Consider the following 24,147-nt stretch of genomic DNA (forward strand, 5'->3'; position numbering starts at 1 on the left):
TCACCTTGTTCAATTTTTAAAAATCTGAAATATACATATGCAGTTAATTAGAAAGTTTTCATTTTAATTCTAGCATATTTAAGAATAAAAGCAATTCAATATCTAAAGTGTTATTATCATTTTTTCTCATGATATTATTTTGGTATATACTTTTTTGTACATTTTATAAGAAAGCTCTATACACTTTAGGTGTTAATCAGTAATTAGTAATCATTACTCATCATCACTATACTAGAATTATAGCTATATATACATATATATATATATAATTCAGAATTATAAGGAATTTTTTCATGTTTTCCTAATGCTTTAAAGTCTATTTCTATTTTAAAAGCATGAATGATTTTTTATTTTAATGTTTTGATGATAAGCTTTCTTTCTTGCTATACTTAACCCTAAATTTTCACTACAAAACAATATAACACAATTTTTAACTAGTAAATGAATTGCTATTAATGGGTATCTGTAACAGTATGATCATGTTTTTTTTTTTTTTTTTTTGCAAATGTTTCTTGAATATCTAACTTTTTTATTAATTAAATCTTTAAAAACATGACAGAAATGGAGGATATAGAGCTAAAAATCGCAATTTTGAGGGCTTGCAAAAATGTGCTAGAAGCTGTCAATAAACTTGAGGAGAGAGTCACGAAAACTAATGAGACCCTCGATGCTATGATAAAGAACCAACTAGAAATTAAGCATACACGGACTGAAATAAAGAATATTATACAGACACCCAATAGCAGACCAGAGGAGCGCAAGAATCAAGTCAAAGATTTGAAATGCGAAGAAGCAAAAAACACCCAACCGGAAAAGCAAAATGAAAAAAGAACCCGAAAATACGAAGATAGTGTAAGGAGCCTCTGGGACAGCTTCAAGCGTACCAACATCCGAATTATAGGGGTGCCAGAAGAAGAGAGAGAGCAAGATATTGAAAACCTATTTGAAGAAATAATGACAGAAAACTTCCCCTACCTGGTGAAAGAAATAGACTTACAGGTCCAGGAAGTGCAGAGAACCCCAAACAAAAGGAATCCAAAGAGGACCACACCAAGACACATCATAATTAAAATGCCAAGAGCAAAAGACAAAGAGAGAATCTTAAAAGCAGCAAGAGAAAAAAAGTCAGTTACCTATAAGGGAGTACCCATACGACTGTCAGCTGATTTCTCAACAGAAACTTTGCAGGCCAGAAGGGAGTGGCAAGAAATATTCAAAGTGATGAATAGCAAGAACCTACAACCAAGATTACTTTATCCAGCAAAGCTATCATTCAGAATTGAAGGTCAGATAAAGAGCTTCACAGATAAGAAAAAGCTAAAGGAGTTCATCACCACCAAACCAGTATTATATGAAATGCTGAAAGGTATCCTTTAAGAAGAGGAAGAAGAAGAAAAAGGTAATGATACAAATTATGTACAACAGATACACATCTATCAACAAGTGAATCTAAAAATCAAGTGAATAAATAATCTGATCATGTTTTCATGATGGTTTAAATATTTCCTTTACATTTCTTTCAAAAGCTAAATTTTTGTTTTTTAAATCCTCACTCAAGGATATATTTAGAGTGGGGAAGGGAGAGAGAGAGAGAGAGAGAGAGAAGAGCGAAGGAGAGGAGAGAGAAATATAAGATGGTTGCCTCTCATACTCACCCTGACTGGGTATGGAACCCACAACCTAGGTATGTGCCCTTACTGGGAATTGAACCTGCAACCTTTTGGTGTTCGGGACAACAATACATCCAACTGAGCCACCTGGGCAGAGCTTAAAAGCTAGGTTTTTAATTTCATACATAACTAGAGCATGGGCAAAAATAGATTAGACATAACCCAGTTAGATCAGGAAATTGGACTTGATCTGGATCTTTAAATCATGAATCCTTAGAATAGGCAGATACAACACTTGCTGTATTCTACCACTCATTTATTAGTTTCTGCCATCATTTTATAATTCATTTTTATTTTACTTATTTTCAACTATATTGGGTGGAAACTCAGAGAACAAACTTTCTCATCCTTCATCAATGTCAAATAGTGTTAATACAAATGCATTTGGAAGTAATTTCCTACCAAGGTATGTCTAGCATTATTCTTTAGAACTTGTCATAGTTATTCTGCTTTTCCTTAGCTTTGAGCCTGTAGTGAAATATCAAAATGGAAAAACTCCCCTTCTATATACTGATAAATATTGAACTCACTTAGAAGAATTTGTCTCAACAAATTAAAAGTCTTTATTCTGCTGCATAGTAAGATAGGTATCTCTTATCCTAATGAGACATTGGTACACTTTTGCTATTCACCTCGTTAATGGATTAAAAAAGTGAAAATTTACTTTATGCTCACGTTACCATCAAGTACAGTTGAATACAAATATATAGTGATGTTATTTAGTTTACACTACTGAAGGGAAATTAATAAAAATAGAAAAACTCCAATAAGTTTGTCTTTAGATTTTGTAGATATATTATTCCAGATTTGGTAATATATTCATTATTGCATCATATCATTTAAAAAATAGATGTTTTAGTTAATTTTTTTTAGAAGTGTCCGCACACCAGTCAAGTCCTGACAGTACAAAAATGGCAGCACAATGGCATGCCATTTGTATCAGAACCTAAGACTAACATGCAGGTATATTTATCTCATATGCCATTGTGCTTTTGTTAATTTTTGTTTGATTTTCATTCAGAGGTATGGAAAATATTGTCTCTTGATTATTTTATTTTTATTTTTTAAATTTATTTTTTTCTTTATTGATTAATGTATTGCATATGTGTCCTTATCCTTTCATTGTCCCCTCACCCCCCACTCATGCTCTCACCCCCCTGGTGTCTGTGTCCATTGGTTAGGCTTATATGCATGCATACAAGTCCTTTGGTTGATCTCCCCCCCTTACCCCCACCCTCCCCTTCCTTCCCCCTGAGATTTGATGGTCTGATTGATGCTTCTCTGTCTCTGGATCTGTTTTAACTGGAGAGCATTATGCTAAACGAAATAAGCCAGCCAGAGAAAGATATATATCACATGATCTCACTCATTTGTGGAATATCATGAACAACATAAACTGATGAACAAGAACAAAAACAGATCTTTTGATTATTTTATAATTCCATTTATATTAGAGAAAAATATAAGGATAGTTTTCTGAATCATAATAATGAGGATATTACTAGTGTTTCAATATAATAAAAAACTGAATATTATATGTTTAATAAATGTGTATATTTTAGAGCAAGAAGAAATCATAAATATTGTCTAGTACAATAATATCTTTTTTGAGGCACAGAGAGAAGGAGTTACTTGCTAGGATCTCATATTTTGCACATAGTATATCTGATGTTAGAAAAATATTTACAGCTGTCTGGTTTTCTGATAGTTCCAATAAGCCATAAAGATTCCAAATAAATGCTTTTATGGGAATTCTTATATTACCTTTTTATAAATATGCTTATATGACAGTCAGTATGTTATGTTCCTCTATGACTCATGGTTAAATGGAAATCATTGTTTAAACTATTAGTTCAGAAGCTACTGATACACACCTACTTTTCTAAAGTAGAATAAAAAATTTCAGCTTTTTTTCTAATATGTAACCTCCAACATTTTTCATAAAATGTTTTTCACATTTTATGTCTATAAAACATCATAGAAACATAAAATGGATCAATTCCTAGGTGAAAGGCAATTGTTTTACTATTTGTCAACATGAAAGAACTTAGAAATTCAACATTAATATTTTAACAGACATGTTTTATGAAACAGAATAGTTAATTTGGAAAATCTTGCAGTTTCTGAAGAGAATTGAGTCAGTTCATTTTGAAAAGGGCTCTTACTTTTTTGTTTTTAAAGTCAGCAGGAATGCACGATTAATTTGGTCCTGTGGGTAAATATTAATTCTATAACAGAAAGAAAAATGTTTCAACATCTCATAAAAAAAGTAGCCAGGTCTGCCTTTGCCATACACTTTTATGAAGCATTTATTGAAAGATAAATATTAAAATATACATAGAAAAGAGAAAAGCTTGCAAAAATTGATTGACATCACAACCAGGTTTGCATAAACATTATACCTACTATTTATCAGACTTTGTATTTGATGAAGATCTTTCACAAGCACTATCTCATTTAAGTATTGCACGAACCAGGGCATTTAGGCATAACGAGCACATTATTTCTTTTTCTTTTTTTTTTTCATTTTATACATGAAATAAAAGCTTACAAAAAATATCTACTTCTTAAACCACATACAATTTTCTAATGTTCTCTTCAATACTTTTCATCTGGTGTTTTGGGGTGTTTTAGATTCTCTAAAACCCATTAAGGCAGCTCTTCTGCACATTTACTGGCAAGGAAACTAAGATTCAAAGAGCATGAAATAGTTCTGTTCTACAGTATGATGCTGCTTCTAATGTAAATCAAGGTTTAATTTTGAGCTGCAGCTATTCCCTCCTGCCCTTTAAAAGACAATTCAAGTATCATCACTTGTATAAAGCCTCTTCTCAACTTTGTTGCTTTCCCTCTGCCTTTCCATGATACCATATTAATGATAGCAATGCTAGTATTTGTATTTTTATTTCTAATTATTTCACAGGCATTCTGATAAGCATTTCCCTTCTATTATGGTGATTAGCCCTGGTGATGTTACATTTTTATTGCACTGATGTCAGATATGAGGAAACTGGAGAAGTGATTGAATGAATGGGTTGATTGCTAATTATATGGTCTCCCTGTTCACATAAAAACAAGTGCTTCTCTTCACATGTGTTGATGGTGGCTAAACATTTTTTCACGTTATATCAGAATCCTACAGAATCCTTCTTTCCACCCAGGAGAGAGACCATTGTTTGTAAACTGAGCCAATGTTTATGAATTTTGAATCAGAAAGGAAAGTAAGAATCCAGTACCTTTGGGGGGAGAAACTGACAGTGCAATAGGATTGAGCTGTGCTATCATATGCTTATACTCAAGTGGTGAAAGACGGTTTGAGAGAATCACAACCAGCAAAGAGAAGCTGAATAGTCAAAAATGAGAAAAAAATGTCAGTTAATTAAGGTCCTAAACTGAGATGTTTTTGGATCTCAGCTGTTACATTGTCCGTCCTGCAGTTTTATTTTTTTACACGTGCTGATAAACTATCCTCACCCTCTTTTTACATAAACCACTGTACCCCCGGCTTTACAATGGCAAAAAGATGCTTCTTCCCACTATTAAAAAAACACACACAAAACAATGCTGATACAGAATGTCTGCCATATCTTCCAAACAGAGTGCATTTTATGTCTTTCTAACTAGTATTTTGTTAATATGTTTTGTCACTTATAATCAATGTCCTTTTATAATTTATACTTAATTTAAATCTTTAAGTTGTGTAATTGTTTCCTGCTAGGCAGCCTTTTATGGGGCCCTATAAAATAATTTACTGACAGATAATAACTGATGATATTCCAAAAACTATATTGTTTTACAATTGCATTTTTATTTTTTTTTTTATTTTTTAATTAAATCTTTATTGTTCAACTATATTGTTTTACAATTGCATTTTTAATGAAAACTAACAGCTAGTCATCCCCCTCTCATACATTATCAAGTTGATAATATTGCAGCTGTATACATTTACACGGATTTTTTTTCTTATTCACTTATTTACCCTTATTTATAACTCAAATGTGTGTATATTTTAAACTTTTAAAACCATAGGGGAGATTTTACTTAGCTGCAAGTTAACTTCATAATTCATATGAAAAAATTAGTGACAAGAAATAATATTTGCAGTAGAGAAATTGAAAGTTTAGGCAATTAATGCTAACTCCAATATTAGTAGATAAATACAATTTGTATTCATTATTTGTTGCTTTATCATTCGCTTATAAGGAACACTCTTTAGTGATTGTTTTTCCATCTATAAATGAGCAATAATTTAGTTTTTTAATCTAGAAGAAAAACTTTATTTACTATCTAGTTGAACTTATAGAAAGTTTTTCTTTCTTTTCTTTTTCTTTTTTTCCTGAAAGAGCTTCAGATACAAACCCTGGAACCAAGTCCAGAAAACCACTATCAAAGTGTGCCTGCAAGACAGTTCTTATTTCTTTTAAGTTGAACTCATCTACCGATACTTTATTGATTGCACAGTAAATATGCAATGCACTTTCTTTATTCTTAAACACCAGCTTTGGGTAACTAAAGACATATCTTACTGTGGCCTATCAAATATTATACTAGTATGTGTAGCCAGTCATATTTGAATACTTGAATAAATATGATGAAAAGATGGATGCTTGATGTTCCAAATTGAATTCAGTCTTGAGTGAAGCATTAATTTTAAGGCTGTAAGATAATGACGATGTGTGCTGTTTGTGTGTGTGTGTGCAATTTGCACATATGTTGAGAGGCAGAGCTGTTGAAACACTTTAGCACTAACAGCACTCTTTTGTCTTGACAATATTTACCCTGACATTTCTATTACAAGAAGCAAATGTGTTATTTCTACTATTATTCAGGAAATGTCTCAGCAGGATGAAAACGAATCATATTTAAGAACTTGCATGGAAATTTGACTTTGGGTGGTGAATACACAATACAATACTAGTATGCAGAGGGTGTATTATAGAATTGTGCACCTGAGACCTATATAATTTTATTAATCAATGTTACTCCAATAAATGCAACAAAAATTAATAAAAATATAAATAATGAATGTAATTGTTAAAAAACGCATGGAAATATTTTACTTACTAGGTGGCTATAGTTATCACAGGTCTGTGCATAAAAAAAATGTTCACAACTTAAATTTGTAGGTAAGGCTCTTATTCAATAAAGGAAAAAAATGCATGGAAATATTTTACATACTAGGTAGCTATAGTTATCACAGGTCTGTGCATAAAAAAAAAATGTTCACAACTTAAATTTGTAGGTAAGGCTCTCACCCATCCTTGATCTCTGCACAAGACTATCGATTTCATTAAGGATGCATTATAGCCCTGGGTCTTTAAGCAAACACATTTTCCCCTAAAATCAAATAGAGGAATAGGCAAAGAATTCTCTTTCATCTATAATTTATAAAGCCAAGTTCAAGAAATTTAAACTACTTGAAAACTAGCATTTTATTTCTTATGTAATGAAATTTTAAAAAATTAAAACTCAATGCAGACTCACTTGACTGATGAAACTTTAATATTTTAATACAAACCCAGGATTCTATGTCCAACTATATTTAATTGCAAATGAATAGTAGGATGTACAAACTACTAGTAGGATGGATGTACAAAACCAGTAGCAAATTTTATCTCAGAATAAATGTTTATTGAGTAGACATTTATTTTCAGGAAAAAAAGCAATTTTAAATCCTATAAGTACACACACACACACACACACCTCAATTTCCTTAAGTTGCCATCATTTTCATCATTTTAGCTAAGAACCAATAAGTCTCTTCTGGTCTAGGGAAACTGTTATAATGATGGCTCTAAAAGTGTGGAAACAAGAAAGAAATCCTTTTTACATTTCTATTCTATTATTCTGTTTAAAATGAGAAATGACAAATCTGTAATCAGTGCTTACACTGAAATGTTATTAAATGACAGTGATACAGAAAAGTATGGGTTTAAAATATTTCTGACAATATTCCCTTGGAAGATGGTATGGACTTGTTACTTTAAAGCCATTCACAATATTTATCCCTCTTCCCCAGCGCCTGGCCCCCCTTACCATTATGGCTGGTAAACTAATATGTATCTGCCTTTGTACATTCCCTGCTTATATGGTAATCATGTTAAATAGATGTAGCTAATAAAAAAAGTGCAAGTTTTGGGGTAGGGTAATCTTTAAAAAATTAAAAATAAATAATAATAAAATGTACATTTTTATTAGGAGAGAATACCTTTCCATTTCCATTATCTTTCCATTTATCTTGCCTGGATCTGAGATCCAAAGCTGGAATTACAATGGCCATCTTCTGTCTACAATTTGAAAGCCACATGTTAATGGAAATGAAGAGAGTAGCTCCTGTTTTTATGCCCTTGAACTCAAAGCTTCCTATTGCTTTAGTGCCTAAAACTTATCTAAAGTTTAAATAAACAAATTCATAACTTATGTATACTATTATAAAGGGTTTTCTGTTCATTGAAGAAATCCAGCTAATATTAAGTGACTTAAGCATAAATAAAATTATATAAACCATCCCTCCTCTATAAATAGAAAAATATTTTTCATATTGAACTCTTATTTATTTCTTCAATTCTGTGTTATGAAGAAAAACATCAGAGGACACTTTTTTTTGCACATTTTCCTCTTGTATAATTTGACACAAATTATACCCCAAAACAGTAGTGTGATTCTTTTCAGTTTTTTTTTTTTTTGAAATGTGAACCACCTGGTTATGTCAGTTGTTCTATCTTTATAATGCTGGTACCTTCTATTTAGCTATTCAAAATCATCTGGGGGGCAGGGCGATATAAACAAAATGTCATCAAAATACCGTTATTCATTATTAGTATTAGTATAGTATTGGTATTGAAAGGATAATTAGAAAAATAATTGAAATAAACCATAATTTTTAAAGAAATGGAATGTAGACTTATAGAAAGAATTACAGGTAACTTATTTGGACTTGTTAGTTGCTACATATATTTGATATACCTCCTTGCTTAGGTGAACATAATCTATTATTTATATGGTATTCATGTAACAATGGGTTCAAAACATTTTACTACCAAATTACCATTTTCTTGGGAAATAAAGACTCATTTAGATGTTTTCCTTTAATATACTTTTATTCTATAAAGAAATATATAATGCCTGTAACTATATAATATATATTTTATATTCATTTGGAATATTGATGGATTGTCAGTCTGTGATTTTAATGGTTACTTTAAACGATACTTGTGCTCTGTAGTTTAAAAACTTCAAAAAAACTAACACCATTCATCAGTTTTATTTCCTTATTAAATAGAGCATTTTATTTCTATCTATTCCTGACACTTTATAATAATTCCATGTAAATGTACTATATAAAAAGGATATATTATTTAAATTTTAAACATTTATTTTCTATAACGGGAACTGTGTTACAAAAACAAATAGCAGCATTATGTAGTCTATTTCTCCCTTTGGCTCTTGAACATCATTAAGGAAGAAAAGTAGCCTACTAAGTTTTTCCACATTTTTTGAATTTATATGAGTTTAAATTCTCTGCAATGACTAAATAGCGATGTTAATTCGATCACAGATGCATAGTGTGTGCAGGCTAAAGGACAATCCAGCTATAAAAAGTTATATTTCAGTAATGTTAATGATTTCTGGCTTCTCATTTCTTGTATATAAGAAGTAGCCTGTAGACTTTCTTGTTTTGGCTGTCACATCCACCATTATATCCCCATACCTACAATATGTGTGTAGCAATGCCTATAATACCCCAAACGTATTGGGTAAGTGATGATGCAAAATTAGTCATCCCAAAATCAGGGGTACAACAAGTCAACTCTTGTTTTTTTCTTTCGGTAAAGCAGTTTAAAATTACTAATCAACAACAACTTTAGAATATATATTTGTAATTTCTTTTTGCAAAGAAAACTGTATATAATAATAGTGTCATATATCCTTGTTACCATTAAAGAAAAATCAAGACATTAGAATAAAGGCTCTCCCAACCCCAAATTCATGTATTCCAGTTTTGCAATTCAACATCAGTTTTACTATACGAAATGCATGCATGAAGAGTTTTTACCAGTACATAACTTGTTTTATTGCCTCCGTATTATAGAACTCTAAATAAATAACCATGTAAAGTGCTTTAAATGCAAAGACTGCTGCCCTAACTGGTTTGGCTTAGTGGATAGAGCGTCAGCCTGCGGACTGAAGGGTCCCAGGTTCGATCCCAGTCAAGGACAAGTAGCTTGGTTTTGGGCACATCCCCACTAGAGGATGTGTTGGAGGCAGCTGATCAATGTTTCTAACTCTCTATTCCTCTCCCTTCCTTTCTGTAAAAAATTAATAAAATATATTTTAAAAAATTAAAAAAAATAAATGCAAAGATTGCTTAATTTTTAAGAAAGTGCATTTTAGGTTGACTTTAAAGTTGTTGTTTTTAATTTGGTTTGTGAAAAAATGAATTGGTTATTTTTCTTAAGGCTTACCAATGCACATTAACATGCCTCATGCTGCCAAAATTTGCTAACAAAACACAATTATGTGGTAACCAGATTCTTATAAATTCAGTACTAAAAAATAAAAACCGCTTAAAATAAAATAAAAACAGAAATACTTTCTATATGAAATATAGTTTACTAAGTTAGGTTTGATGTATTTATTATAATCATTGAAATATACAGTAAAGAGGAAGTGTATGATACATGTTAGGGTCTGATGGCTTGAGCTCAAGAAACAGCTAATGTTCCAACTTCTGTCCCACCACCTACAAAATGTGAAGTCTTGAGAAATTTAGTCAGCAGGCTGTGGCCTCAAAGTTCCTATTGGAAAACCTACATGAATAATAGCCTAGGGCCATCACGACCTAAACATACAGATGGATGACCAATCACCAGGAAGTGCATGGAGCACCTCTCGGTCCCTCCCCCGCAGCCCACAAGGCTGGGTGGGGCAAGCATGAGGAGGTCATTAGCCTCAGGCCCAGACCCAGCAGGAGGCCTAATGACCTCACAGCTATTGCAACAGTTGCAGATCAGGCCCAGAGAGAGGCCCAGAGAGAGAGGCAGGTCCTGATCAGCAGCTACTTCAGAGGCTGTGGATCAGGCCTGGAGATAGGCCTGGAGAGAGAGACAGCTGACAGCATGGCTGTTCAGGATTTCCCAGAAGAGCCAATGGCTGCCTAGGAGGCCGAGCTTTTGATGCTGGCTGGCATAGAAACCAACCAATCAGAACCTAATCTGGGTGAACTGCAAAGGCAGAACCTAAAGTGGGGGCTGAGGAGGGGTTTTAAGGTATAAGGTGTAAGAAAGCTGTTCAATATTTTAATAACCTAACTGGTTTGGCAGTATAGTGCATATGGCTGGCTATCAGTCCAGATATAGGGATTATGTATTTTTGTTTGCAAATAGCATCTCCTTCTGCTGAAAAAGGTCCCCCTGCCCCACATTTAAGCAATTCTATCCTATATAATCTATCTAAACTAATAAAAGGCTAATATGTTAATTAGACTGGGTCAACCGGCCATCTTCCAGATGACCGACTTCCTTCCGGAGAAAGCCATGGTTGTGGGGGCCGAGGCAGAGGCAGTTAGGGGTGATCAAGCCAGCAGGGGAGGGAAGTAGGGGGCAAGATCAGGCTGGCAGGGGGACAGGGGCAATCAGGCTGGCAGGGGAGGGCAGTTGGGGGTGACCAGGCTGGCAGGGGTGCAGTTAAGGGCAATCAGGCAGGCAGGCAGAGAAGGTAGGGATGATCAGGCAGGCAGAGGGGTTAGGGGCAATGGATGTCGGACTGCTGGTTTGGGCCCAATCCCACAGGGGATTGGGCCCAAACCAGCAGTCCGACATCCCCCAAGGGTCCCTGATTGGAGAGGGTGCAGGCTGGGATGAGGGAACCTCGTCCCCCCCCTCACACGAATTTCATGCACTAGGCCTCTAGTAAGAATTATAACAGTAGTTGCATGGAGTTAATGAAAAATGCATGCATAGTTTCTCTCCTTAGTAGTATTGAATGAGTATTATTAGCTGGTGATGTTATTTTCTCTGATTTTGAATTAATATCTATTCAGATGTTTTAAAATGGGGATTAGAGCTGTTTCCAGACTAGATATGCTCTGGAACTCATCCTCATCAAATATTGTGCAAAAAATAACTTCACTTTGGAGATATTCACAGTTAAGTTGCCAGATAAACTATGCGCAGTTAAATTTGAATATTCACAATTAGGGTTCCCAGATAAAATATCTCCATCTAAATTGCAATTTCAGATAAATAACTAATAAATTTTTAACTTGAGAATGTCCAAAATATATGTTGAACATATTCGTCACCTAATTAGATTTTTTTCTAAAATTCAAATCAACTGAATATTCTGTATTTTATTTGCTAAGTCAGGTAACCCTATTCACAATGCAATTAGCATTTAGGAAAACATTGGAAGAAAAAGTGTTTTAGTTTAACCCAATTATCCTTAAAATTTATTTTACCACAGAACACTTTTGACAATACCACCTATTAGTATGTTGATGGACACAAATCTGGAAGAACTGTTTTAATATCATATTTTAATTTTACAGATGAAAAAATGAAAAGAAGCTAATACACTAAGTTCTTCCTGACAGTAGAGATCAGTTGCTAGTTACCTAATCAAGTTAATCATACTCTCTCACTTTCTTTCAGAAAAAGTGTCATGTTCTTCAACGTTATCTATAGTGATATGAGAGTTCTGAAATAATTGTATGGTTACTATAAGTCACTGATTTGTACATATTTTTTATTTAGAATTCAGTGACTTTTTGCATGGATTACTTTATTCACATTGTCCACTGTTTTGGTACTAGAAATGTATTGGTTACAAAAAAAACTATAGAATTAGTGAATTTCCAATTTAATGCATCATATTCTATTCCAAAATCAATTGAGTATATATTATACATGTACAGTATATATACACAAAACACCTAAAACCCACCTGAATTCGTTATGGAATCATGGACAAAATCACATCAGAAATTCAGAACCACTAATTTGAGTGCAGTGTAAAAAGGAACAAACCAACAATTACAAAAATAAAACTCCTTATTTCAGTAGAAGTTTTAAAACACACAAAAAAGTGAGGATTTAGAATGTGATAATTTAGAAAAACTCATATTTTGTATTTGTTTTAGCCAAAACATTAAAAATATTTTGGTCAAATTATTTATAGATTTTATGTAATTTTAATTTTATTTTCTGGATTAATTGCCATGCTATTTGGAAAATAATATAGTTTGCTTTAAAGTTAAATTAGTAGCCAAAACCGGTTTGGCTCAGTGGATAGAGCGTCGGCCTGCGGACTGAAGTGTCCCAGGTTCCATTCCGGTCAAGGGCATGTACCTGGGTTGTGGGCACATCCCCAGTGGGAGATGTGCAGGAGGCAGCTGATCGATGTTTCTCTCTCATCGATGTTTCTAACTCTCTATCTCTCTCCCTTCCTCTCTGTAAAAAATCAATAAAATATATTTAAAAAAATAAAGTTAAATTAGTATATGGGTTTTAATCCCCTTAGTCATAATGCATACATGTATGTGCCTGTGTGTGTGTGTGTGTGTGTGTGTGTGTGTGTCTGTCTTCTTGAGTCACTGCTTAAGAATCCCCAAGGCAATTCATTTCTTATAATAATTTTTATGGAATTTAATGGCTTGTCCATGAAAAGGTTATATAACACTAAAAAAAAACCCAAACGATTTAAAGCCAGGAGTATGTGAGAATAGCCAATTTTTTAATATTTATTTTCAACGCGTGGGTGTTCATGTAACTTAAGAAAATCACTGCTAGGTAGTTTATGCAGTGTGATACATTTTTAAAGTTCATGTTTTTCCTAGAAATTGTCTTAAACCCTATAGTGAAGATTAAATTCTTGATCTCTCTTCCATGTGACAAACCCTCGCTTGTCTAGAAGTTTAAAGCCAAAGGCACGCTTAAAATAACAGGTGCATAACTCTTGAAATAAGTTTTCTAGTATTTCTGTTTACAATAATTGTTTTGAATGCTTAGAGTTATTGAATCATGGAAATCTGTATATATATATGAAAATATACAGATATATATAATATTTACTCCTGTAAGAGCTTCAGGGCTATGTATAATTCTCTGTCATCGAATGCTTAGAGTTATTGAATCGTGGAAATCTGTATATATAAATATGAAAATATACAGATACATATATAGTATTTTCTCCTGTAAGAGCTTCAGGGCTATGTATAATTCTCTGTTGTTCTTAGCCACACTGTTGGCTTTCTTTCCAGAATATGCTTGCCTGATAGTGAATTTCCTAACTTTAGCATATTTTGAAATCAGGATAGGTTGAAAAAGTCCCAAAATTATCCATTTTGCTTAATCTACTTATTTGGACTTTTTTAAGAAATTTATTTCTGTCCATTAGCAAATCTTTGTCTTTGAAAAATAGTTTTAAAGTAATTAGAATTTGTTTGACTAATTATGTGACTAAATTCCAAGTCAACTATAACTAAAGGAAATAATAATTTATGGTATTTATTTTACTTTCCTAATTCATGTAAATATATAGTTAAGTTAGATGCTTAATATATCATATTCTGGGAAATGCTTGTATATAACCCTTAAATGGCAATAGGTCGTGTGGTAGCAATTTATATTAAAATTATCATTTAAATCTTTATTTTATTAATTTTATGTTGTCTCTATTAGTCATTTACTCTTGATAAAAAACAAACAAACAACTATTTCCTATTTTCTGAAAATCTTTGTTTCCTATATTTTAAGAAATTTATTTCTGTCCATTAGCAAATCTTTGTCTTTGAAAAATAGTTTTAAAGTAATTAGAATTTGTTTGACTAATTATGTGACTAAATTCCAAGTCAACTATAACTAAAGGAAATAATAATTTATGTATTGAGAATGAAAATAAGTAAACCAACAATAAAAATTTAATTGAATCAAATTGCTCTTTGAACTAATCTCAGGGGGTCCCTCAGCCCAGCCTGTGCTCTCTCACAATCCGGGACCCCTCGGGGGATATCCACCTGCTGGCTTAGGCCCGTTCCCCATTAGTCAGACATCCTTAGTGCTGCCGTGGAGGTGGGAGAGTTCCTGCCTCCACCACTGTGCTGGCCAGCCATGAGTTGGCTTCTGGCTGAGTGGCACTCCCCCTATGGAAGCGCACTGATCATCAGGGGGTAGCTCCTGTGTTGAGCATCTGCCACTTGTTGGTTAGTGCGCATCATAGTGACCAGTCATTCCGCCATTAGGGTCAATTTGCATATTACCTTGTTACAGTGTAGAATAGTTAATTACTACTATCCTGCTTTTGATATAACTTGGTGATCAAAAAAGCTTTAAAAATTAACATTGACCTTTGACATGTATATTATAAATAGAAACAAAAGTATTCATTTTCTAGTAGAATTACATTAAATAAATAAAAATACATTATTTATATTAATAACTAGGGTATATTAATTTGTAAAATTATTTATCTTTCCTAAATCCAAACAAATCTATCATACATTCAGATAATTGTACAATCTTTATAACAAATTAAATCAACTAGAACTATTTCAGTAATTATGCAACTAAGTCATGATTGATAATTCCAATAATACTCTGATTTAAATTAAACTTTATATTATCAATTTAGTTATGTTGGTTCTAATAAAAATTAAAAATAGGATATATTAATTTATAAAATTATTTATCTTTCCTAAATCCTAACAAATCTATTGTACATTCAGATGACTGTACAATCTTTATAACAAATTAAATCAACTAGTAACTATTTCAGTAATTATGCAACTAAGTCATGATTGATAATTCCAATAATACTCTGATTTAAATTAAACTTTATATTATCAATTTAGTTATGTTGGTTCTAATAAAAATTAAATAATATGTTGATAATGATTTATATTTATTACTGTTGCTAGCCACACTGTTGGCTTTCTTTACAGAATATGCTTGCCTGACAGTGAATCTCCTAACTTTAGCATATTTTGAAATTAGGATAGGTTGAAAAATTCCCCAAATTATCCATTTTGCTTAATCTACTTATTTGGACTTTTCCCTTGCATTTTACTCTCAGTAGCAACAAGAAACCAGGCTTCACCTTCAACACTTTGCTTGTAAATCTCCTCACTTAAATACCCAAATTCATTACTTATAAGGTCTGCTTCCCACATTAACTATAGGTACAATTCTGCCAATCTTTCTGCCACTATATAAAAGAATCACTTTTCCTCCAGTTTATAGTAACATGTTTCTCATTTTCTTCTGAGCCACCCCAGTAGTCTTAAACATTGTATTTCTGATTCTCTTTATGATGATTTAGGTATTATCTAAGACTAGAGGCCCAGTGCACAAAAATTCGTGCATTCAGGGGGGTCCCTCAGCCCAGCCTGTGCTCGCTTGCAATCTGGGACTCCTTGGGGATGTCCACCTGCTGGCTTAGGCCCGTTCCCCATTAGTCGGACATCCTTAGTGCTGCTGTGGAGGTGGGAGAGTTCCTGCCACCACCACTGTGCTGGCTTCTGGCTGAGCGGCGTTCCCCCTGTGGAAGTGCACTGATCATCAGGGGGTAGATCCTGTGTTGAGCGTCTGCCAACTGTTGGTTAGTGTGTGTCATAGCGACCGGTCATTCTGCCGTTAGGGTCAATTTGCATATTACCTTTTTATTATATAGGATGATACAGGTTTTCTCCACTCTGATTCCCACTTTTTTTCTGAATCCTCACTGGATGAGTCTGTAACATCTATAATTCTTCCAATAGTTTGCTCAAAACAATCTAGGCTCTTTTGAGCATTAAAAAAAAAAATTCTTCCAGCCTCTACCCATTATCCAATCTCAAAGTCACTTCTGCATTTTTTGGTATTTGTTACAGCACCTCCCCACTTCTAGATATGAAAATCTGTATCCATGTCCTATTGCTGTTAAATTACCACAAACTTTGTAGCTTAGAAAACCCAAAATTTATTGTCTTAACAGTTCTTGGGGTTAGTCATCTGAAATCAAGGAGTTGGCAGGGCTGTGTTCCTTTGGGGGGTTTGTGGGAGAATCCCTTTCCTTGGCTTTTCTAGTTTTTAGAAGCCTCTTGCATTTATTGCCTTGGTCTCTAGCCAAGAAAAGGGATCTGGAAAAGGATCCAATATCATATAAAGGTAAAAATGTATAACATTAAGCACTGTCTTTTTGTTGTATGCTTTTAATTTCTTGAATTTTATAAAAGTAAGAGTCAACACTAAGAAGTGGTAAGATCATATTCTCAAAGGGATAACTTTCGAGGTAATCAGCTTTTGGGATTTATTACAAAAATTTGATATGTTACAGTATAGATTTTTTTTTTCATATAGGTTTGTAGTAGTCAGTTTTTTAATAGTAACAAACAACCCCATAGACAGAGTGGCTTATAACAATAAAACTTATTTTTTGCTCATGTTACATGTCAGCTGTTGTCATGTATTGCTCTGCTTAGTTCCCCTAAGCTTTGCTTGGCTCTGTTCCCCATCTCTTGTTATTCTGGGATCTTGCTCAAAGGGTTAGCACCTATGTAAAATATATCCATTATCATAGCCACAAGAGTGAATAAGAGAGTTAGCCCAAAATGAATCATCTATCAAAATTCTGTTTATAACTAGTGCACATAACTGGTTGAGAGCATTAGTCCTTAGATCTTTGGTTTAGTTAGAGTTAATTTTTGCATATGGTATAAGGTAAGGGTCCATCTGCATTCTTTTGCATGAGGATATTCAGTTTTCTCAGTACCATCTTTTGCTATTAGAAGTTTTAAGTATTGTGAGGAAATAATCAAATTTGCATTTTTTAAAAAAAGTTAAATTTAGACATTCTGAGTTTGAATTAAAGGTGAATGCAAATGGTAGCAGTTAGGAACCTCTTTCAGTAATTATACCTTGGCTGATGGTGGTAGATTGGAATAGGATTATAGAAACAAAAGATGGAGAAAATAAACAGATTTCAGATATATTTTGGAAGTTAAAATAAATATGATTTAAGGAGGAATTTTCTCTAGACAATGGAGAGAAAGTTGTAAAATAAAACACATATTTCTAGCAACAGAGGGTATATGTATAATGGAACAGATGGTAAGAGGGGAAGAAAAAATTCAAAAATTTTAGGATTGCAGGTAGATTAAAAACTTAGTTTTATGTGTTAAATATGAAGTGTCTATCATATATCCAAGTAGAGATTTCAATAGACTATGGATATATAAACTAAAGATAGACTAAACATAGAAATGAGGTAACATCAGACTATAGGTAACTATTAAATTCCTGGAAGAAGCCAAGATTTTCTAGTGTTTAAAGTCATTCAGAACACATTCTGAAAAGTACTATTGATTAATTAGGGTTCTCCAGAGGAACAGACCTAATATAATATCTATTTAGATATAAATATATAGATACTAGAGGCCCGGTGCACAGATTTGTGCACCGGTGGGGTCCCTCAGCTTGGACTGTGCCTCTCTCAATCTGGACCCACTCAGGGGATGCTGGACTGCCAGTTTTGGGGATCAGACCAAAACCAGCAGTCCAACATCCCCCAAGGGTTATAGTAGTGCTTGATATGGCAGATGGCCGAGGAGGAGCCCATCCCTGGCCTGGCGCTGTGCAACTCCTGCTCATCCTGGCCCCACTGTGCCTGCTGCAGCCACTGCTCGGTCATCTGAGCGGTGCTCCCGCTGTGGGTGTACACTGAGCACCAGAGGGCAGCTCCTGCATTGAGTGTCTGAGGAATGTAGTAGTGCTTAATGTGGCAGGTGGCCAAGGAGGAGCCCGAGCCCTGGCCTGGCGCTGCACAGCTCCTGCTCATCCTGGCTCCACTGTGCCTGCCGCAGCCACTGCTCGGTCATCTGAGTGGTGCTCCTGCTGTGGGAGCACACTGACCACCAGAGGGTGGCTCCTGCATTGAACGTCTGCCCCCTGGTGGTCAGTGTGAGTCATAGCGACTGGTCAAATGGTCGATTGGTCAACTGGTCACTTAGGGTTTTATATATAGAGATATATTTGTTGTTACCAGCTCTTTGGGCATCCATTAACCATCACAACTGTATGCAAGATATAGTTGATTGGTCAACTGGTCACTTAGGGTTTTATATAGAGAGAGATATATTTGTTGTTACCAGCTATTTGGGCATCCATTAACCATCACAACTGTATGCAAGATATAATGCTGTGTATCTAAAAATAAAGGGTGAAAGAGATCATTTCTGCCATCATGGAATCATTAATTTATTGCACTAGAGAAATAAAGGATTTAATAAAACTTTAGAATAATATGAAAAGAAAGTAGTAGTCAAGGAATGCAATAGGAACTCAGAAAAAGGACTCATAAGTAGGCCTAAGGGGGGTGGGCTACAAAAACCTTCCTGGAGCAGTTGTGTTAGTGAGGGCAGCAACTTCCAGCATTTCTTTTCCTTAATAAATGGGGAATGAGGATGGGAGTTAGGCCATGTGGTGAACTACAGACCTGGCTTAATCACAAAGCATGGAGATCAGTTTTATATATCTCTAAATTTTTAGATCAACAGAAAATCCAACATATGTATTTTACCTTAAGTTAGAAATAATAATATGGTAACAATAATTCTACCCATGTTCATGTTACATCCTTATATTACTTAGTTATTATACATTTTTATGGGACAGAAATAAAAGGTATAATTTTATCATGTAAACTAATATAGGCTTGAACAACAAAGTTGTATGTTTTGAATTTGATAATACTATAATTTTGGCAAAACAAAATGATGTATTTTTCATTATATCTTAACCTATTGATAATGAGTTCAAATTATTTTTGTTTTCACTTATCAAATAATGATCTTATAGTAATTTCATATTTGTTCCCCTACCAAGAAAATAAAAACATTTTATTTAGCCAAGCATTTTCCTAGTGATGTCCAGATGGTTTCTGTATATTAAACACAATCCAATGAATTATGAGTTTTCACAAAGAATTGGAAGAGAAGAGTCTTGTCTATTTGTAGGACATAAATGTGCTTACCAGAGAGAGGCAGTTCACCCATTTGTGTTGTGGTGATTTATGGAAATAATTTAAAGGGAAAAAATGCCTGCTGGGTTGAGAAGGAATATGGTCATTGATAAGTTTTATTGATACATAATTCATACATCTATGCCAATAAAGGAAGAATAAAAGCCACAGAGAAAAAAATTATGACAAAATAGAAAATTCAAAGAAAGATATAAAAAATGGAAAAGTTTAAGTAAAACGATGTGACTTCCCTTCATATGAAGTGGAAAAAACAACAACAATGGCTTGACTTGAGCAGATAGGCATTTGTGTTGAGCATTTCCCAGGGTGAACCCCAACAAATCATTGGATGATCACTGTAGAACCTTCTCCCCTTGAGTGTTGTGGAAACTAAAATTTGGTTCTAGCCAACAGAGGGTGATAAATGTGTTGGGAAGGTCACTTCACTGTTAGTTTTATTACACATTGCAATTAGAAGATTTGTCTTAGAAGGCTGGAGAGAGCTCTCTGGCTAGCCTTGCAGAAGTAAGCTGCAGTGTTTGGGAGGCTCTGTGGGTGGCTCTAGGACCTGAGGGTGGCTTCCTGCAAAAGCCCAAAAGAAGCTAGGCCTTCAGCCATAGAACAAGGAATGCATTTTGACAGCAAACTGAGTTTAGAGACCTATTCTTCCCAGTCAACCTCCAAATAAAACTGTAGCTTGGCTGACACCTTAATTTCTGCCTTGTGAGACCCTGAGCGGCAGGACTGGCAAAACCATGCTGGGACTTCTAAACCATGGAAAATGAGACAATTGCATGTTGCTAAATGGTTAAGTTTGTGGTAATTAGTTACACAGCAATAGAAAAACAATATGGCACTTATGTGAAGGTGGCTGGTACGTGAGGAGAGTGAGGCATTTGTCCATGCAGCCTATTTTCCTCTGATGGCATTTATTGTTCAACGTAGAAAGTTCACAGTGATTTTCTTTTTTCTATTTAGAAGAGAGCAACCTCAATGAAGCTTGTCCTGGTGAGTGAAACTTAAGTACAGCAATAGGATATTAAATATATTTGAAGTGTATACGCAGCTTGAAATTGTACTTGTTTCATTTTTAGTGCAGTATAGCATGTTTAACTGCCTGGTGCCAATTAGCCATAATGAGAATTATGGAGCTAAAGCTCAGTGCACTACACTGGAAATGGACTCGCTGTGGTTCTTACTGACTTTCTGCTTTTTGTTGAAGGACATATAAACTCTAAGAAGCTTCTCTTTTTTTTTTCCTACCTAAGAAATATTAGTTACCTTTATTTGAAATTCACACTTAAAACTCAAAATAATGCTTACCAGATTTAATTAACAAAAATAGTTTTCACATCTCTTCATCAGGCAAAAGCTGAAGTTAGTATAAGTTTTTAAAATATGTTCATTTTGTTAATTTTAGAGAGAGAGGAAGAAAGAGAGAGGGAGAGGGAAAAATTGAGTTGCCTCTTATACGTGCCCCAACCAGGGATTGAACCCACAACCTGTGCATGTGCCCTGACTGGAAATCTAACCAGTGACCATTCAGTGCACGGGATGATGCTCTACCAACTGAGCCACACTTGCCAGGGCAAGTTAGCTTAAATGTTGATGTCTGCCTTAAATTAACCCAAAATATATAAAACATTCTAAACAGATTTCTTTCATTTCTTCAGAATTGTTAGTATTCATACAGCCTATTTTCATTTAAAAATAATTAGGAATATAAATCTCTCAGATAGGTGTAATAGGGTCAGGGTGTTGATATAGAATTCTAGGTAATATAAATGATAGTGTATAAAACTTCATCACAGTTGCCAATTGTTTGTAGCATTTGTATTCAGGTAGGAGTTTCAAAATATGAGTATGTTCTCTGATATATTATTATGAAAATAGAGGCCTGAAGCATGACATTAGTGCACTGGGGGGGAGGGTGTGAGGAGGGGGGATGGCGGCTCAGCCCAGCCTGCGCCCTCTCACAGTCTGGGACTCCTCTGCTTAAGCCGGGGGTGGATTGGGACTAAAATGGCAGTCAGACATTCCTCTCACAGTCCGGGACCCCTTGCTCCTTATTGCTGGCCTGCCGGGAGCCTCTCCTGCCTCTGCTTGCTGCACTCTCCAGCCCTGAAAGGCTTCTGGCCGAGCAGAGCTCCCCCTGTGGGAGCACACTGACCACCAGGGTGCAGCTCCTGCTTTGAGCATCTACCCCCTGGTGGTCATTGCTTGTCACAGTAACCAATCGTTTCACTGTTCGGTCGATTTGCATATTAGCCTTTTATTATATAGGATATGAAATAAGATAAGACTGGTATCAAACTAAAAATCTAGAATATTTTATTTGGAAAAATGAAATCAAAAGGAACAAATAACAGCCCCTCTCATCCCTCCTCCCCCCCCCCAAAACCCACACACACCACACACACACACACACTCACACACACACACACACTCATAGACAACTCAGAATTCTGAATAGAAACCTCAGGAATACTTTCCTCTCAAATCACAGGATGTGAACTAAATAGTTGCTTCTTTGAGGATTTGAATGAAAAATAAAAGGTTTTTCACTTGTATTATTTCAACAAACACTTACATAGCAATAACATTGGGTAAGCAAAACAAATTAGTTAACTAATCCTAAAATGTAGTTCTTTGTTTATTTTTAAAGAATCCACCATGTTGCTCAATGATCATAATGCAGAAGAAACTGAGATTGAGGACACCGTTCTTTTTAACTCTCTCTGATTTAAGATTACTTTATTGGCAGGATAGGGATATTTTGTATTCTGGCTAAGTGAAATAGAGATGAAGAAATGTTACTTTTTAGAAAGATAATTTTCTGAAAATAACTCATGAGTTACAACTCTGAAATTCTTTCCAGGGACTATAATAAAAATGTGTGCTATAAGTTATGTGCATAGTACAATAGCACATGCCTTTCTCTGTCTGGAATTTTGTCCACCTCTCACTATGACAAAAACCTGGTCATTCAGACTTGACCATGAACTCATTTTCTCAGAGTGCAATAGGATTTGGCTAGGATTTCCTTATGGGTACAGCCAAATGAGGGCAAGACCAATTGTCACTTGTTCTGCCCTAGAAATTAGTACTTGTTTCATGACAAAATCAGGATTCAGAGAGTCTAAACCTGTTGTACAACTGTCTGAGACATACTCAGGGACACGCAATTTCTCAATAACTGTGTTAGTTGTGATTGATTACTTCATAGAGTCTTGATGTATCAGTTCCTGTTGGAAATTTGAATACAGCTTATTTGATGACATCTTGTATCTGAGGCACTTTAAGTAACCATCTATATTTAAAGACCTCCAAACTCATTTATTCCACCTTAGATTCTCACACCCATTTTCTATTGTGTTTCCTCTATCCTCATCTATTTTCCCAGCCAGTCCAAAACAGTTCACACTAGTCTTCAGAGTCCCTATTCTACAGTTAAATTCTTTTATATCTTTGACTTCTCCAATCTCAAAGTAAAATCTAGAATTCTCCTATTAGGTTTTTAATATCTACTTCATTAATATTATCCTGAATTCACACATAAGGTTTCTGTATTAGATGGATTATTGACACTTACATGATAATTGTACTATCTCCCATTTACCTTAGTTCTTATTCTTGGGGCAATATGCCAAGACCCATATGTTATCCTACACATATCAGGGTCTACACTCTAGGTGAGGAACACAGAAATATGAATTTTATCTGATTATATACATGCCTTCTTCCTCCTCTCTTAAAGAAGAAAGAAAATCCTTTGCTCCAAGGGAAGAATCCTGAGCTAGTACTCTAATTTAGAATGTAAATAAATTTCTCCAGAGAAAATGTAAGTCCTGGGTGTCAGCCCCACCCCCTTGATATATAAAATATATTTCCAAGAGGTAAATCTCTATAAAGTTCTCTTTCTGTTTAAGCAGTCACAAATTACATTCCATTGATTGTTCTTTTAGTTCTGGTCCCAAGTTTCAGTAACTATTTTTCAGAGAGCTCAAATAATCTAGAAACAAAGACATACAATCCACAGATTTTCAACTGCTTTATTTACAGGCTTTGGACATGGAAATTCTTTATTAGGTCACAATTCTCAGACTTTCCACTATAATTTCTAGATCATCACTCAACCATCTGACGATAAACAATGTATTCTTTTGAGGTCCATATTAAGCATCTCTTTCTTCATTGCCATTTCATTTCATTAACACCATCTACTTTTATCCTCACCTTTTTCTTTCTCTATCAAAATTTGACACTCTGTGTAACAAAACTCCCTACCCAACTCTCAGAATAATCTAAATTCTTTCAAATATGGTTAGGTAGGACCTATATAAAAACTTAGTTTTATCACTTTTTCATATAAATATAATCTTTCCCTGCATTCCACTTAAGCCCAATTCACTCACCTGCTGATATGGATACTTGAAGACCTTGTCATCAATTGTAGTTTTATGACCTCTGAAATAATTAATTC

This window comes from Myotis brandtii, unplaced genomic scaffold, assembly GCF_000412655.1.
Source record: "Myotis brandtii unplaced genomic scaffold, ASM41265v1 scaffold204, whole genome shotgun sequence".
Taxonomy (NCBI): Eukaryota; Metazoa; Chordata; class Mammalia; order Chiroptera; family Vespertilionidae; genus Myotis; species Myotis brandtii.